Genomic DNA, 19,172 nt, shown 5'->3' with positions numbered 1-19,172 from the left:
CACTTTAATTCAAAACTCAAATTTTTTACATCTGGGTCCCTGTGGTTTTAGTTTTATTGCCGTTTTGGTCCAAAAATGAAATCAGGTCATATTTGCCTTATAAAATCCTGCTATTTTGTCATTTTCCGCATGGGCGAAATGATCATTTCTCTTTTATAAATAAATACCATATTTTATAAGACAAATATGACCTGATTTACCCCTGAGGAAAATGACAAAATTGCAGGATTTTATAAGACAAATATGATCTGATTTCATTTTTTGACCAAAATGGCAATAAAACTGAAACCACAGGAACCCAGATGTAAAAAGTTTGAGTTTTGGACTAAAGTGGCAAAAGTGACCAAACCACAGGGACCAAAATGGCATTTTACTCCTTATTTTATACATAATTTTAGAGTTAAATTGTCATTTTAGTCCCCATAGTTTGGATTATTTTGTTAGTTTAGTTCAAAAGTTTTATTTTTCGTCTGTGAGTTTAAAAAGGTTTCACCGTTTCCATTTTATTCCACTGGGTTAACTTTATCCATTTTTTCTATTAACGAGAACGGCAATTCGGTCATTTTATATGGCCGAATTGTCATTCTAGTTAACAGAATTACATATAAAATGACCGAATTGTCTTTCTCGTTAGCAGAAAAAATTGATGAAGTTAACCCAGTGGACTAAAAAATGGCAACAGTGAAACCTTTTTGGACCCACATGAGAAAAATGAAACATTTGGACTAAACTGGCAAAATGGCCCAAACCACAGGGACTAAAATGGTATTTAACTCCATAATTTTATAAAATTAGTGGGTTACCACTGGAGCGAGCTTCGTGACGGAAAAGGTATATAAAATAAGCAAATCATGATGGGATGTTTTACGTGACGATAAAAAAGATTGCGTCACGACGGTATATTCAAAGGTTTCATTTTGTCAGTTTAGTCCAAAGTTTTCATTTTTCGTCTGTGAGTCCATAAAGGTTTCACTGTTGCCATTTTAGTCCACTGGGTTAACTTCATCCATTTTTTCTATTAACGAGAACGGCAATTCGGTCATTTTATATGGCCGAATTGTCCTTCTAGTTAACAGAATTACATATAAAATGACCGAATTGCATTTCTCGTTAACAGAAAAATGGATGAAGTTAACCAACTGGACTAAAATGGCAATCGTGAAACCTTATTGGTCCCACAGGAGAAAAATTAAATCTTTGGACTAAACTGGCAAAATGGCCCAAACCACAGGGACTAAAATGGTATTTAACTCCATAATTTTATAAAATTAGTGGGTTACAACTCGAGCGAGCTTCGTGACGGAAAACGTATTTTAATTAAGCAAATCATGAGGGATGTTTTACGTTACGATAAAAAAGATTGCGTCACGACGGTATATTTGAAAGTCACAGAGAAAATTACGTTGTTGTATATGATAGCCAAGTTATTCGAACATATTTATGTCAAAGCGTATATAAAGATAAGCATGGCGGGCGAGCATTACAACGGTTCGATTTTAGTAGTGCTTGTTTGTGCTGACTTGTTTATCTTGTTCTACAGTCCTACAATCTGAAATAGACGTAAAAAAAAGCACCTCGCAATGTCTATTTAGAGATGAGTGTAGAACGGTTTATAGAAACCTTAACGGTTTTAAAAAAAATGTTTAAAACAACCGGTTAATTTTAACACGTTGCGAAAATTCACATCAAACGTAGATAAAAATAAATCGCGGAGAGCGTTGATATAAAAATGAAATTGTTAAAAAAAATTCACGTAACAAAAGAATTCTTTAAAAACCCAAAATTATAACTTTGTTAAAGTTTAGGGGTTATAATGTAAAACGGTTAATGTAAAAGGATAAATAAATAAACCAATTAAATTCGTTAAAAACACAACATTATTTTTAAACTATTATTATATTTATTTATTTAAACCGTTTTTATTACTTATTATTATTACTACTTATGTTAATACGTCTATAGGGGAAGGTTCAAATGAAAACTACTAGTTATTGTGAAAACTATAAAACTAACTAAAACCCACTAAAAAGGAGGGGGGAAGACTTTTAATGAAGGAGGGGTAAAATTGGAACAAAAAATATATAACTTTTCAAACATTTCCCATTTCTCCATACGTTATCATTTTAAAACAAAAATGGCACCATAAGATCACAAATTTTCTTATCTCTCATTCAAGTATATTCGAGCATATTTTTTATGACATAAAAAAAGATTTATGGTGTCGTCTTGTTTTCAATACTATTATTATAGTAATGCACATGTGCAATATAACATGTACTACAATGTGCATTACATGCTTAAAATTAGCTTTTTGATTCTAGTTTAGCTTTTAGGGTTAGTTTTTTTTTGGAGGTTTAGGATTAGGATTAGGTTTTTGGGTGTGGGGGGAGGGGGGTTTAGGTTTTTGGGGGGTGGGGGTGGGGGGGTTATGTTTTTTTCGGGTTTATGTTTAGGGTTTAGTTTTAGGTTTTCGGGAGGGTGGGGGGTGGGGGGTTAGGCTTTTGGTGGGAGGGTGAATTTAGGTTTTTTTTTTTTAGGGGGGGGGGTTTAGGTTTTTGGGGGGTGGGTTAAGTGGTTTAGGCTTTCCGTATTAGTGCACATGTGCAGTACAACCAAATTTTTTTTTAAAAATTTTTTTCCATATATAAAAAGTAGCAATTTTTCTTAAAAAAATTGTAAAAAAAAATGTCTTTGATATTTTCGCACACACTCGTAACGAAAGAAGAAACCTCTCACGTAAGAATTTGTATTGGTATTCTGGGAGACAAAATAATTAATGTTAAATAGTATATGAGTAGCATGGTTATCGATAGCGAATAACGGTCAATAGCGATAGACACCTATATGCTACGTAGCGATAGCGATGAAATAGCTCCCGCTATTTCGTTTTTAGCGATAAGGTAATAGATAATTTAAAAAATAAAAAATAGCCATTTGTTATGAATGCAGACATTCAGCCCCATAGGCCAAGCCTGACCTAATGTTAATAGGCTTTAGGGTTGTTGTATTGATCTATATATATGATATATGTAGACTCAATGAATTAGAATTATCTAATTTTCTATACTTCTCATTGTCTCTATATTCTCTATAGTATCCTTTACATATTAGATGTTGCTATTAGGCCGTTGTTTTACAACACATTATCAGCACGAAAATGCTCGAATCATCATTGGTTTTAATCGTTGATTAAAGTCTCGGTTGACCAATGTCGTTGATGATGTTTTGTTGATAAAAGTTTTGGTGGTCCGAAGTGTTTCCAACGAAGATTGGATTTCGTAGACATGGCGATTGAAAAGTGATGGAGATACTATTTCCTTTATTTATTTCAAGGTAAGTTTTTTTTCCACCATACATGTTTATCTACATAAGGTACTACTCTTATACCTATATTGTTTCTTGTTGAATATGCCTTATCTTTTCAACTTGATTTTACCATGATAAGAATAATCGTTAACCAGAATGAGATTTTTGAAAGTCGGTTGAACATGGGATGTTCAAATCCTACTCATAATTTTCATTTTCAATTACCTTTTCTAGAATAAATGATCATCACGGTATTGAAAAAAATAGGAAATATAAGTTTAATATATACATGGACACTTGTTACAGAAACCCGATGAGAAAATATTTGTTATTAATTTATTAAGTCTAATCTTATCTATTTGCTAGTTATATTGCAAGCTTATTCCTTGGTTTAGAAATTGATATATAGTTTGATAAAAAAAATTATGCATGTTTAATAGATAAACCTTGAAAAAAAAAGTTGTATTATCATATCTATGATCTTGCATTTACTTGTTGATTATATTATTTATATATATTTTAAAGTTATATATATTATTTAGTTTTAATTAATATAACATAAATTCAATTAAAGTTCTAATATATAACTTATGAATGTGGATTGAATATTATTAATTATAAAATTAATTCCGATTTCCTCATCATAAATTCATGTTGATGTATATTTACCTATGTTTTTCTCAATTTACGAAATGAGTAAATAGTAAGGCTAGAGGGTATGGTGATAGTCCTCCAAGGGAGGATGATCCGCCACGTAGACGCCACGTCATAGTCCTCCCAAGGATGGTCCATCCCACAAAACTAGAGGGTATGGAGGATGGTCCTAGATGATCCTACCCCACCACTTTTATGTTTTTTATTTTTTTAATCTTCTACTTTTTTTTATATTTAACAAATAAACTAACAAAATATTTTCATTGATCTGACACCTAAATCATAGCTCCACTTTTATGTTTTTTATTTTTTTAATCTTCTACTCTTTTTTGACCTAGGTCTTTCCTAGCCTCGATTTCACGGCAAAGAAAGCAAATAAGCATCCTAAGCACCTGTCACATACATTAAAGTAAAAGTCAATACACATAGTGTAAAGGTGAGCATACAAGTTTAATAGATATAATAGATTACGCATAACCAGCACGTACACCGTGTGAAATGAGGCATGTTAGTTATCGACATGAACCTATCGATACCAATGACTACGGGTTGACTGCCCAAGGCAGTTCGCGATACACACTCACCACTGTGAGCCATGTAACTAATTGTCCTTAACAACCCCTGAGTGAACAGGTGCTGAGTCCAAACTATAGTACTATCGTTGCTAAGGCAGGTAGACAACATTCCATGTGTAAACATAACAAATAAGCATTCATTAAGTCACGTATAACATGCGGTAACGGTTAGCGTTAAAAGTATTGCGTAGTGTGTTCGATGTGATTTAGAATAGGTAACGTATGTAACACCCAAAAGTGCATAAAGCAAAAAGGGATCGAGTATACTCACAACGATTGATGGATTGAAGGGAGCGCTAGAGAGTAGGGTTAGCCTGATCAGAACGATAACATAACGATAAGCGACGCGTAAAACGATGCAAAGTGTAAGTGAGTCAGACAACAGTTTGATCGGATGGTAGTCCGATCGGACAGCGGGTCATGCGAATGACAGTCCGCTCGGATGGTCATCCGATCGGGTGACCTTTCGAGTGGATTGTTTCCTCCTTTGAGAAGGATGTGTTTGTGTATGATGGCTTGACTTTTAAAGTTTTCGTTGTAGCATTTTGAAAACATAGAACTATCACCACCTTTCAGGTCAGTCGATCGAACGGCTGTTCGATCGGACGACAACCCGATTAGTTGGACACTTTAGTGAGAACAAGTTCACCACCGTTTGTCATTCGATCGGCTAGTAGTTCGATCGGGTGGCAATCCGTTGGTATTGAACATGTTGAAAATTGTTTAAGTGTTGAAGTCTGACCATTACATGGTTGAGTGGTAGTTCGATCGGATGGTAATCCGATCGGTCAGCCCTTTATTCAATGTTCATCCTTCAAGATTTTGAAAACAAAAGTTAAGTGTGGGACCAAGGTGTAAATCGTTCGGGTGACAACCCGTTCGGATGACGGTCCATTCGGATGGTAGTCCGATCGGACGGCATTCCGTCCTGATCGTTCCGTTCGTCTTACACTTGGTTGTTTTGATAGTTTGTCGTTTTATCGAGATGGTGTGACAACGTGTTAATCAACAGAAACCTCGTCAATACTTGGTACTCCTGATCAGACAGGAATCACCCAAATCCACCCAGTAAACCTTTCGAGACGGTGTTCCATGTTTAACCCGAAATCGATAGTCTCGTGGATAGAATCCAGATCTTGAACCAACACAACCACAAGAATGAGTAGAAAGTCGGCCCAAGCTCTGATTCTATCGGTTTTGAGTGCATTGAGTGTAAAAGAGTTGAAAGAAAGTTGGAAAACCTTCTCTCAATCTTTTTCACCGTGAATATGTTTAGATCTATGAAAGATCTTTGTTTGTTTATGTGGAAATCGGTTAGATCCAAGTTGTTTTTGAAAGATTGAAGCCAAAACATGAAGTTCCTAAGAATACCATGATGACATCATCCTAAAAAATTAAAAAGAAAATAGAAAAAAATGATTAGGCTGTTGATTCCTAACTTTCTTAAAATCCTTGTGTCCCCGGCAACGGCGCCAAAAACTTGATGCGTGTGAAGTGTTATATATATTAGGTGTATATTTTAAGCCCTTTTTACACTTTTTAGCCAAGTTTTAAATTTATAAAACACGATATTTACTAACACTAAACACACATATGGGCAAGTGCACCCATCGTGGACGTAGTATAGTGTTGGTAAGATACCGAGGTCGTCCAAGGACACAAGAGCTTTTAGTACCGGTTTATCCTCAACGTCTAATCAAATCAAAAAGTTAGAAAAAGGTTTATAAACTATGAAAATAAAACTAACTAAAATCCTGAAAAATAAAATAAAATAAAAAACAGATAGACAAGATGAATCACTTGGATCCGACTCGTGTGTAGTGTAACCTTTAATTATTTTCGCACTTTTGCACTTATTTAAGAGATTATCTTAGTTATTGTAGTATGCCCCTCTTTTGAAGGCGACGTTACCCTCAACCCAGTAGTTTGAGTCAGCAAGGATACAATCCTAATAGGTCGGATTATTGAAAGATAATTAATTAAGTTATTAATGCATAATGTGGTAGGCCCCTCTTTTGAAGGCGACGTTACCCTCGGCTAAGTAGTCTGAGTCAGCAGGGATACAGTCCTAAGTAGCCGGGTTAAAGTTTTAATAGTAGTTTAACTTATGAGGGGATCAAAGAGTTTGGACCCCCGCCATCCAATACCTTTGGGTATTGAAGGAGGTCCTACTAAATTTGACCCAGGTCCTTTGAAGGATCTATACACTGAACAATGGCAAGACTCTTACCAAACCGTTCCCTTAACCCCCGACCAGGTAGCCAACATACCTCCATATAGACCGTGGAGATATGAATGGTGAAAATCTTTTATTTTATATAGACAGTAAAATAATGCTAAGACACCATGGACAAACGATAAGGAAGAATCACCTTCAACATAAGAAACTAGTAATTAAAGTCATTAATACAAAATCAATTAAAAAGTGCAAAAGATTAAAAATAAAAAGTATTACACTAAACACTTGTCTTCACCAAGTGATGTAAGAGACTTAGGCAAACATGGCCTTTGATTGTCAAGAACTCTTACGATCAATCTTGGATCCCGAGATGACTCACACACTCTACGATGGACAATGGATGATGGTGGTGGATGATGGTGTTATGGTGGTGGTGGGTAGTGGGCGAAGTGTGAGAGGGGTGGTGTGCCAAGGGATGAGTTGCAAGAGCTCCAAACACTCCTATTTATAGGCTAAACAGAAGCTCGGGCACGGCCCCGTGTCCGCTGAGCACGGCCCCGTGTCCATTGACTCTCTCTCTCTTCATCATGGTTGCAAAAGTCGCTAGGCGCTCCCTAGTCGGATTCGGGAGTACTCGGGAGGTACTCGGGAGTATTCGGGAGTACTCGGGGAGTAATTGGCCTGGGAGAAGAGTACTCGTGCCTCGGCAACCTACCTTGTAGCGAGTACTCGGGGAGTACTCGGAGCCTAGTCGGGACTTTTACAACCTTGCTCTTCATTAATTGCAATTCGCAATTCCAATAAATGCGTCTGCAGGAAGCTGACCACGCCCCCGTGTCCGCTGGGCACGGCCCCGTGGTGGGCAACAGAAGCTTCTATGAGTTTGTCTTTTCTGCTGACTCTTGGGCACGGCCCCGTGCTCGCTGAGCATGGGGCATGTTCAGTCTTCTGTCTTCTTTGTTTTGCTCGGGAAGATGCTGTCGGGAGGTCGGGCATGCCGCTTTTGTTCCTTTTCTTATATTTATGTTAGATTTAGCTGTCTTTTTGCTTCTTTTGTTAATTTGAGCTCATTTAATCCTGAAAATACAAAAGGAAGACAAAAGCATACTTTTTCCAACATTAGTACTAAAAAAGGGTTAGTTTTATGCCACAATTGATGTAATTTATATGTTGCATTTTGTGCACATCAAATAACCCCACACTTGAATCTTTGTTTGTCCTCAAGCAAAACTCTTTATAATGTGGTTTTTTCACTCCCAAATGGAATGGGTAGAAGAGAAAGTTTTTGGGCTTGTCATAGAGTGTCGGGATTTCCAAGATTCTTTATTTAGGTTTTATTTTTATTTATTTACAATCCTATTCGTCATGATTTATTAAAAACGTTTCATAAGACAAATTACTTATTAAGGCATAACATACCTTTTTAAAATTCCATTTATATACAAGTTCACATACCTCACGGGGAATCACTCAACACTCGGCCGAAGGTGTATTTTTAGTGAATCACTCGAGAGCGGCATGGAACTTACTCCTACCATAACCTTGCCAAGCAATCAATCCTCCTCCTTTTTAACTATATACCTTTGTAAATATCAAGAGGACTGTTGGGTGAAGGGTTAGGCTTGGGCTAAAGGTGGGTGGTTGGGTTAGTGGTTAGTAAAAGGGCGAAAAGCGTAACAAACGTCGGTTTTTGAAAGACTTTTTATTTTTCACATTTTTATTTATTTTGATGAACCATTTGTTTCAAACAAAGTTATTTTTGATGAACTTGTTTGTTTATTTGGTTTCATCAATATATATATATATATATATATATATATATATATATATATATATATATATATATATATATATATATATATATATATATATATATATATATATATATTTAAGGTAAGTCATTAGAAAACCGAACGTTGTTACTAAAAGAAAGGGGTAAGAATAAAAAGGTTTAGGTGGGTAAAAAGGGTGATTGTTTTGGGTTAAGAAATGAAAAGGTTTAGGCTTAAAGGGGTTAACTAGGGGGATTTTGGGTAGGTGGTAAAAATAATGAAAAATTATGGTGTAGAAAGAAAAAGGGTTAGTCCTAATGCCTCCATTATTTACTTACTCGGGTTTAAGTTGGTAAGGACCGGGAATGTATTGTCGTGGCAAGTTCTAGAGTCGTACGAACCAAGCGGCTATTCACACAAGAAACGAAAAATGAGCATTTAGTGTAAAGATATGTGAGAAAGGGTTTTTATGTGATCAAGTATATATAATTAAATTTTAACTAAGTTTGTCATGCCGTTTCATAATTTTCTTATGTTGGTTCTTTTTATCACGACGCTATCGGTTGTAAACTTGTAAAAATATAACCTTGTTAGAACTTGAATTCCCAACTTAAACTTAGACAAGTAAAAAGAAAAATGAAAATTTTTGAAAAAATTTTTGGGTGATTAGCGGTTCCAACAGAGTTTTGTGTAAGGCTTGTTATTAGGACTTGCAAGATTCAAGGTTTTAGCATCCCCCCCCCCCCCACACTTAAATTACACATTGTCCTCAATGTGTCCCAAAATTAAGTTTTTAGGTTGATTGAATGTGTAAAACGGTGTTAAAAGCAAAATTTTATGTTACTGACATCTTGGACACGGCCCCGTGGTGACCGGGCACGGCTCCGTGTTCAGGTGCCAGTGACAAAAATTAAAGAAGAGAAACAGAAGCCTGGACACGGTGGCGTGTTCAGCGAACACAGCCCGTGTCCAGTTACCTGAACTGGGCAATTTTCTGCAGAGTGTGCAGCACGGGGCCGTGTTGGGCGGACACGGCCCGTGCTGAACTTACTGTAATGAAGAAATTGTTGTCGGATGTCCCTGCTTTCGTGCATGGGGCGATGTTTCTCATTTCCCTTGTTATCCTTCACCATCCCGAGTGTGTTTTATTCATTACAACATTATCCAAACCTTAAAACCATCATTTCATTAAAAACCATCATAGAGAGAATTACATAGTCCTAGGAAATTAAAAACAAAGAAGAAATAAAAAGTTAAAAGTCCTAATTTAGATAGGTCTAGTGATACATAAAATCATCATAAGGAGTCCTATTTTCTCATTAAGAACCAAAATCCCGGAAATAGATTCTCGGTATTGCAGTAGGACTCTTAGCCGAGGGTTTTCTTCCTAGATGTTGTTAAAGCCATTCTTCTATCTCTCTTGGGAGGAAGAAGGTGGCCTCGTTTTCCTCAACATCTTGCTGAGGAGGGGAAACACCAACCGGGACTCCTTGCAATATGTCTCGAGGAGGCCTTGGGTGCATGGCATACCACTCGGCTGGTATGATGACTTCAGGCACCACGTTCCATGCCCTTTGGGTTATTATAGGCACCAAAGGAGGAGATGCGAGAATGTTCAACCTCTGGTGCAAGAGGTTGACCTCCCGGAGACACCCTTCCAGTCCCACCGTTAGATGGTTGATACGGTCGACCAATGCTTCTTCCACCCACGTCATTTCATCAATAGCCACTCTTAGGACGTAAACATAGTTTACAAGAGAGTCTTCCGCCGTTGATGACCTTCTCCCCTGTCGGTTGTTCCTTGAGTGCGATGAAGACGTTCCGCTTGTTCTGCTCGCCATTCTGGGAAAACAGACCAAAAAGAGCTCGACGGGGGTGGGGACGGGATGGGTTGCCGGCATCGCCGGAGCTCGACGGGGGTGGGGACGAACCCCATACCCTCTAGCCGAATTAAATAGCCTTTTATTGTTTTTCTAATTAATTGTTTTTATTATATTTTATGGTTAGTAATTAAATAGCCTTTTATTGTTATTAATATATATGATGTTGGTTAATGCTTAAAAATTAAAATCATTAAATATCTTTTTTCCCATCATGTAGTTTAATTCATTCTTTATTAATTTTAATTCATTTTACGTTACAAATTTGATTAATTCTTATTACTTTTAATGATTTTTAATATCCATTTAATTACAATGTTAAATGATATGGAGTTATGAACATGAATAGTCCCAATATTCATGACATTAAATGATATGGAGTTATGAACATGAATAGTCATAATATTTATAAAACTAAATGATATGGAGTTAGGAACATGGATAGTCACAATAATACTATTTTTTTATAGAAAATTAGGTGATTTACAATTTAATTTAAGAGATGATGATTTTAAAATTGCAGTGCGAAATTATAGACACATTATATCTCTTACTTGTTGGCTTTATAGTTTATACTGTTTAGATAATATGTTTATGTATGCATTGATCATATTTCATAATAACGTTTGATGGAGATGATTTTGTAGTATACAATAGTTGACAGATCATTATACTATGAAAAGTATGTTTAGTATTTAATATGTTCATGTACATTCACTTCTGATGTGTTATACTTGTATTTGACATATAAATTTTAATGTGATTGTTCGTAACAATTTAACTAGAAATACAATACGATAAGTGTAATGTTTATAGTGTTCTTATTTGATATATAAGAATAAGAAATTTGATGTTTTATATGACATTACATGACATGACATGTTATCATATAATTTTTAATCTGCTTGATGACAAATTATAACTATATTTTAGTAGTAAAAAAAATAATATATTGATTTACTCATCTTTCTTTATAAATGTTATCTTACAGTTAATCAAGATGTATGATTTTATTATGGCTTTCATCATATATCAACTTTGTCTTTTATAGAACACCGCTAATTTAAAAGCTAACGCACACGATGTCGATAAATTAGAGCATAACCTATAATAATAGGCTTATCACTATTGCAATTTATTGCGTCTTTTATATGCTTTAATTTATTTAGATGATATGTTAAATAAAAAAAATTATATATTTCTTACAATTGATGAAAAAAAATATTATTTCATAAGGTTGTGTCATAAGTCATTTCTTATAGTGACATAATATAAAGTGATGCATTGTATAATCATCACCTTTATATATTACCATAAACCTTTTTAATAATGTTCTTGATATATTTTAATATTCAATCATGAGAGTAAGAAATATTAATTATATGTATTTTATTATATTGTATTTGATGAGAAGACATCTTATATCAATTATATATTGTACAATTTGACTTTGTACATTAATATACCATTGTTTATGTATATAAACAGTCTTCAATGAAACAGCTAAATTAAAGTTGTGTATATGATCACAGGTTATAAACATGATTGAATAGTGATCAAGATTTATTTATAGTATGACATTCGAAGTTTCAAACTCACTAAAGCTTATTGTAAATTTATTGATGCTTGTAAGATTTTGGACTGATAAATCTTAATGATTCAGTCATATAATTAATGTTATGTGGTGAAAAGATTAGTTATACATGTGGAATAAAACAATTTCCACTTGTCAAACCTCAAATGCGCTCTTGATATATAAGGTTTGAAACAGTCACCATGAAAGTTGTCTGACTCCATTCATTGAAGAGAATGTGATGAGAAAAATATATATCATAATCCATTGAGCAAAACAATTTCCATCGTCAAATATCATTAATTGTTAAAGAATATATATAAAGTTTGAAACAACAAGCATGAAAGTTTTGTGGTTCTAATCCATTCCCTAATATGAATGTGATGATGATCAATTCAAAGGTTATGATCATATACATAACTAAGAAAATTGTAATGATGCCACCATGAATGTTGTATGGGATTATAGCAAATATGGCCAGAAGACTATATTAGAAGTTACTAGAAATGATACTAATTTTCAACAATATTCCATTAAATCAAATATGGTGAGTAACCAGAAGTTACTAGAATATTTATACGTTCACCACATGGCATGAACAAATAGGTCATCAAAATAGCATCATGATATGCTAAACAATCAAACACGCTAACTGGCACCTTAGCACCTCTAAGTAATCTAAAAACATTGCTCCCAAAATGCCTTATCATATGTGTAGTTAGTTTTTTTGTGGCAAATAAATTTTTATCCCTTCCAAACAATAAACTCCTACAAACAATCCCTCTTATATGGGACCATTGATATGTACAGTTGTGTGGATTGTGGCATTCATATATGGTTACATGTGAGTTTTTAGCTACCCGTATGTAGCATATGCCCAACACTATGGAACGTTGTTTTTTGACATGGTTTAACACTGTTCTTTGACAACCCAATTGTAGGGACCATTGTTGGGTACAATGTGAAATATAGTGAGAGGCATACGTAGTCGAGACGGAATTCGTAGATTGATTATATCAATTCAAAACCAACTGCTTATCACAAATACTCCCCATTACAACTGGTCTCCTAAAGAGAACCAAGTTTCCATTTTTTATATATTTTGTTGTGCAGCCTATGTACCAATAGCACCACCATAACATATAAAATGGGATATGTACATCGTATTCCCAGTTTTAGGGGGAGACAAGAAAATGAAAGACTGGTAACATAAAAAAATGCATCATATTATATATCGACCCCTGAAGTGGTCAATGCAAATCTGAAGTCCAAAAGAAAGAGCGTGTATTTGCAAATAATAACAAATGAAATACAAGATGCATTCACTAACACAAATAAGGTGACAAAGTCACATATACCAGCTTAAACTTATCTGCTCGAATGGAAGTACTCACAAAATGATTATCATATTAATAAATTGTGAGAGATAAATCGGTTCCAAAAAGATAAAACCCATAAACACAAAAAGAGCAGAGTAACGCAGTTGTTGTAACCCCAAAAGAGGTGGCACATAAAACACCATAAGCGGTTGCATACAAAACCCCAGAATTGGTTGCATACTAAACCTTAAAGAAGGTTGTTGTCAAAACTCCAAAAGAGGCTAATGGAGTTCTAAAAGAAACTCTAGTACCAAATAAATATGAGATCGCGATGAATTATGTACAAAATAAGTACAATACGGAACTGTAATGAAACACGTGTAAAATGATATATTTGATTATGCTATAGCAATAGATGTAATCGATGAAAAAAAAAAGATTACGTATATAGAAAGTGTGCAAGAGTGTACGCACGCAAATAGCCAAAATGGCTACATGACTTAAGGTTGAACTAAATTTGCTCGACAAACTAAACGTTTTCAAACCAGCAGTTCGAACACCCATAGACGTCAAACCAGTAGGTTATAAATGGGTGTCTTTAAATAAAAGGAAACGTAAATAATGAGTTTTTGCGATGTAAGGCACGCGTTTTAACATAAAGATTTTTTCCCAAATCCCAGCAGTTGATTACGAGGAAACGTATACCCCTGTAATGGATGCGATAATCTTTAGATGTTTAAGCGGCCTCACAATCTCAGAATGACTTCAGATAAAACAACTTATGGATGTCATCACCGTATACATGTATGAGACAATTGCAAATGACATCTGTATGTGTCACACCCCGAATTTCCACGTGTCACCGGCGGGCCCGGTGGGGAGTATCGTGTCGTAGTTGATAACATCATAGTCAAACAACACAATTTATAAATGCACAGCGGAAGCAAAAGATAAATATATTACAATCCGAATATAAAGTAATATCAAGTATTACAACGGAAAGTAGGTAATCCACAGGCGGATCTTAAAACTTAAATGTTGTTCAACAGACTTTAGGCGCCTAGAACTTGCAAGATTCCTTATTTACGCCCTGAGCAGCTTCCAGCCTATTACGTACTTGTACCTGTCACTTAGACTTTGGAAAATACGTTAGTTTTCAATGGTAAATACACTCAACTGACTCATTTGAAAAGAGTTTATGAAAATTGGTTTAGGCGCACAAGGCACAAAACTATTTTGACACTTGATTAAGATGCGCAAGGCAAGATTAATCTTTTATACTTGGGACAAACTATATCTCATGTTATCAGTTTTACATAACTTGCTCTACATACGGGGCCCGGTCCTATGCCGGTTCAAGATTAACCGACACACCACTATTCCCTTATTGGGAATCCCTTATTGGGTATAATCGATTTATAAGCATAAAGCATCTGTTAGGTGTATGCCTACACCCCGTGCTTAGGTCGTGGCCATTGCATTTAATGAGTCAAGGATATCCAGGACACGGTCGCATTAACCCCCAATGTTTCAGTCAAGCAATACGAATTAAAACAGGTTATTTGGATTTCCCGACTCATTGGTCTTCGAATCCCATACCTGACCATGCGGTATTTATATTACCGTATCCCAAGCCCGTAATAGGGAAAATAAGTTAAGAGTATTTACCTGAGCTAGCTCCTGTCTTAAATAGCAAGAATAATAATAACTCAGCCGTATTCACTTAAGTAGGCGTAGGTACAATTTACCGGAAGGCTCTAGTCTGGAACGATGGTATAAATAACCAATTAGAATACTAACGGGTCTTTAATTAAGCCTAAATTAGACCGGTTAGTTTTAAGGAAATATACGGTTTAAGCGCACGATTAAGCGAAGACCGGATAGAACGTGATTTAGACCCGACAAGTTTGAATACTTGTATAATATGGGTATACTAAATACATTCTGGATTTTGAGACAAAAATGATAACGTTTGACCAGTTTCGGCCAATTTATGCAAACTAGTTACATAAACCGAACCGAGCGCTAAAAGAGCGTCACGGGTAGCCAAAAGAGTCATATGCAAGTTCCCTGAGATAATATGCTTTAAATATGTTATAATATCAGCAAGTTATGTTCTATTATGCTTCGAATGAATTTAAACTCAATTTACGCCTCATAAGGGCATTTTGGTCATTTAAAAGATTATAAAAGAGTTAATATTGGGAATCTGAGTTACAGGTCTGATTTATACAGTAATTATACTTAATTTGACATATTATAACAGTAGGGTATGACCCATATACAAAACTTATCATTTAATATCAAACTATGCACCTTAGGGGTATTTTGGTAATTTCACAAGGGCTAAAAATGTCAAAACTGGAAATCTGAGTTCAAAAACTTATACTTACTGTTATTTTATAAAAATATGCTAAATACATCAGTAGGTATGAACCTTATATGTTTAATTTGGGTGTAACGCATACTATGCGTTAAAAACGCTTAAAAGTGCGATTTAAAGCCGTTTCCGGGTTTTTAAAAGAAAGCTGAGATTTTTATGTTTCCAGAATGCTCAAAATATTTTATTTAACAAATAAAATCAGTAGAAAAAGGTTTGGGGTCAAAAGGATTTATAAAACTCATTTTATGGCTTAAACGGTCAAAACCGGCATTAACCGAATCAACTTAGCGACCTATGATACGATCAGCCAAAAATTAAATAAAAATCATCAAAAATCCCAAAATATTATATAACATCAGTGGGTAAAAAGTTTTATATCAAAAAGTGGCCTTAAATAGGTTATACGCTAAATGCGCCGTTTATTTAACATAAAGCTATAGTTTTACGATATTGGCCATAACTCAAAATATGGACCTCCAACTGATCTCAAATTTTCGGTGCAAGTTTATAAATCAGAAATAAAGATTTCTACTCTTTCACTTTTTCAAAAATTACGTTTTATATCAAAAAGGGCAAAATAGTCAACTTTGAGCATAAATTGGAAACATGCATATGAATCGGTTAAGCATAGACTCAAGTTGCAAAATTCCAGAGAGTTAAACTTAAATAAAAATGGTCAAAACTAAACTCTAATACAGATCTCAAACATGCATGCACGGATCCGAATCGAGAGTCAAAGAAAAAGTCGTTTTATAAGACTTTCGGTTCCGATCCGAGTTTATACTAAAGATCGTCGAGTTGATCATGATAAAACATATTCTTTTATTCATTATAAAGCTATTTTTGATGATCAAACTGATTGCATGTCATCTACATTACCATTTATGCTATAATTTGCAAAAACACTTCCTGTTGACTTTTTAAGAACATCTTTGACTCGACAAATAGCATGCATAGAATGGGAATCAGAGAATACCCTTTTGAGGGTTTGTTTCCCACATAAATACCAACTTATAAGTGGTTTCAATTTGAGAAATGACAGAGCCAATTTCGTTTAATCGAAAAGTCAAACTATATGAACAATGGATTGACTTTTGGCTAATAATCAAAGCTAGAACGAATTAGAGAATGATATGAATGCTTACAAAGGTCCTAATGAAGCTTAGGAATCCCTATGAGGCTGCCTTGATGATCAGAAAGTTCCTGGAATGCCTTGTGAGTTTTTGAAGGTTTGTGGTGATCTTGGTTACTACTCAAGAACTCAAAAGAATGAAGAATTGATCTGATTTATGGAGGTTTCAGGTGTTGTAAGAGTGCAACAGGTGTCCCAACATGCATGAGGGCTGATTGGTGAGTTTTGGAGGTGCTCATAGCTGTCATGCACTCAAAATTCGGACCAAAATATATTAATTCGCGAAATTCTGCACCTGGGCAGGCCTCGCGTCACGCCTAGGGTCCTAGGTGTGACACCTAGCCCCATCTGATCCTCAAATCTCTTTAATATTGAAGTTTTGGTCCTTGGTCTTCGTATACGAGGTTTTGGCCATTTATCTTGACTCGTAAACTCCCAAACTTGGTTTTTAGGAACCTTGGGACATTTACCAACATGGTAATGTCCTCGGTTAACTTTGCGCTCACCCGAAAAGTCATGAAATTCGACGTTGACGCTTTTAACCCCTCAAGTACGGTTTTGGCCATAACTTTCTCATACGATAACGAAACTTCATGAAATTTTTACCACATATTCTAGTGAGTAGATTTTAGCATTACAAAGCTTCGGGTCTGCCAAAAGATCACTCAGAGGTATAAATTCAACATGTTGACACTTTTAGCCCCTATAGTTTGTAATTCCTCACTTTCGTGAAATTTCCGCTTCGTATGATCCATGATCCATCCGTTTAAGGTTATAAACATTATGTAGGGTTATCATAGAGTCTATTTATCCATTGTTGACACTTTGGACCCTTACGTTCCATAGTTTTCACCGTTTGTCAACTTTAGTCCCTCTAAAGTATGTTTTCACATACCGGAAGTCTATGACACGTGTCAATACATTATTGGACGTAAATTTTCGAGGTGTTACATCTTCACCCCCTTAAAAGAAATCTCGACCTCGAGATTTACTGAAACAAATGAGGATATTTTTCTTTCATCGTGGATTCCACTTCCCTCGTATATTCGGGACCTCTACGGGCATCCCATTTGACCTTAACTATAGGCACATGCTTTCTTCGAAGCTTCTTCACCTGTCGATCCTCAATCGACAATGGTTTTTCCACGAACCTCAATCTTTCATCTATGTGTATATCTGTATGCGGTATGACCAGTGATTCGTCAGCGAAACACTTCTTCAGATTACAGATGCGGAACACATTATGTATAGCGCTAAGTTCTTCAGGCAAGTTTAACTTATAAGCAACTGACCCGATACGTTCGACAATCCCGAAGGGTCCTATGTACCTCGGGCTTAGCTTGCCTTTCTTACCAAATCGCATCACCCCCTCCCAGGGCGATACCTTAAGTAACACTTTATCACCTACATCGAAGTGAAAATCTTTGCGCTTTGGATCCGCATAACTTTTCTGCCTATCCCTGGCAGCTTTCAAACGATCGCAAATCTGAACGATCTTGTCCGTCGTCTCGAAAACGATTTCTGGTCCTGATAGTTGGACATCTCCAACTTCTGCCCAACATATAGGCGATCTACACTTCCTACCGTATAAGGCCTCAAAAGGCGCAGCCCTAATACTAGCATGGTAGCTATTTTTATAGGAGAACTCTATCAAGGGTAGGTGGTTATCCCAACTGCCACCTAAATCAATCACACATGCTCGAAGCATGTCTTCCAATGTTTGGATGGTACGCTCACTCTGTCCGTCTGTCTGCCAACCGCTATGTGATAGTGCTTCTTGACTTATTGGCGAAACATATCCTTTAATCCTTAGGGTGTAATACATTGCGAGCTCCACCAAGCTCCTTAAATAGGTTTTAGCTCATAAGTTATTTGATCTTGATATATTCGATCACTTCGAATGATTTCATATATTCAGAGCTTACTAGCCTGACAATTAACAGATTGGCACACCTTTCCAGGGTGATATCTTGTGTTGAACCTTATTTCTTAACAAGAACTTAGGAGGTTTGCTATTTCCATGAATCCTTGCTTCTTTGCCGAATACTGGCAACTTATAGATGGTTATGGATTTGCTCGATCTTATTCGTTGTTTCCAAGGCAACTTTTAGATCCTGATAATTGGACTTACCAATTTTTTTTTCTAGCAATAGATGTTTAACATCTTATCTATACAAGGTCTCCCAAAGGAGCAGCATTGATACTTATATAACGACTATTACCGAAAAGCTTATCTTAAGGCGATATGGTTATTCCAACCACTGCTTGACTAATCTCAAAGAATAGTTGTTCTTACAGCTAGTCGAATAAATCGACGATCCTGGCAGCAATTAGGGATTCCTAGTTATTGCCTAAATAGGGTTGCGGTAATCAATGCATAAGCAAGATGAACCGTCTTT

The sequence above is a fragment of the Helianthus annuus genome, chromosome 15 (assembly GCF_002127325.2).
Source record: "Helianthus annuus cultivar XRQ/B chromosome 15, HanXRQr2.0-SUNRISE, whole genome shotgun sequence".
NCBI classification, from domain to species: Eukaryota; Viridiplantae; Streptophyta; class Magnoliopsida; order Asterales; family Asteraceae; genus Helianthus; species Helianthus annuus.
This window is presented reverse-complemented; position numbering follows the sequence as displayed.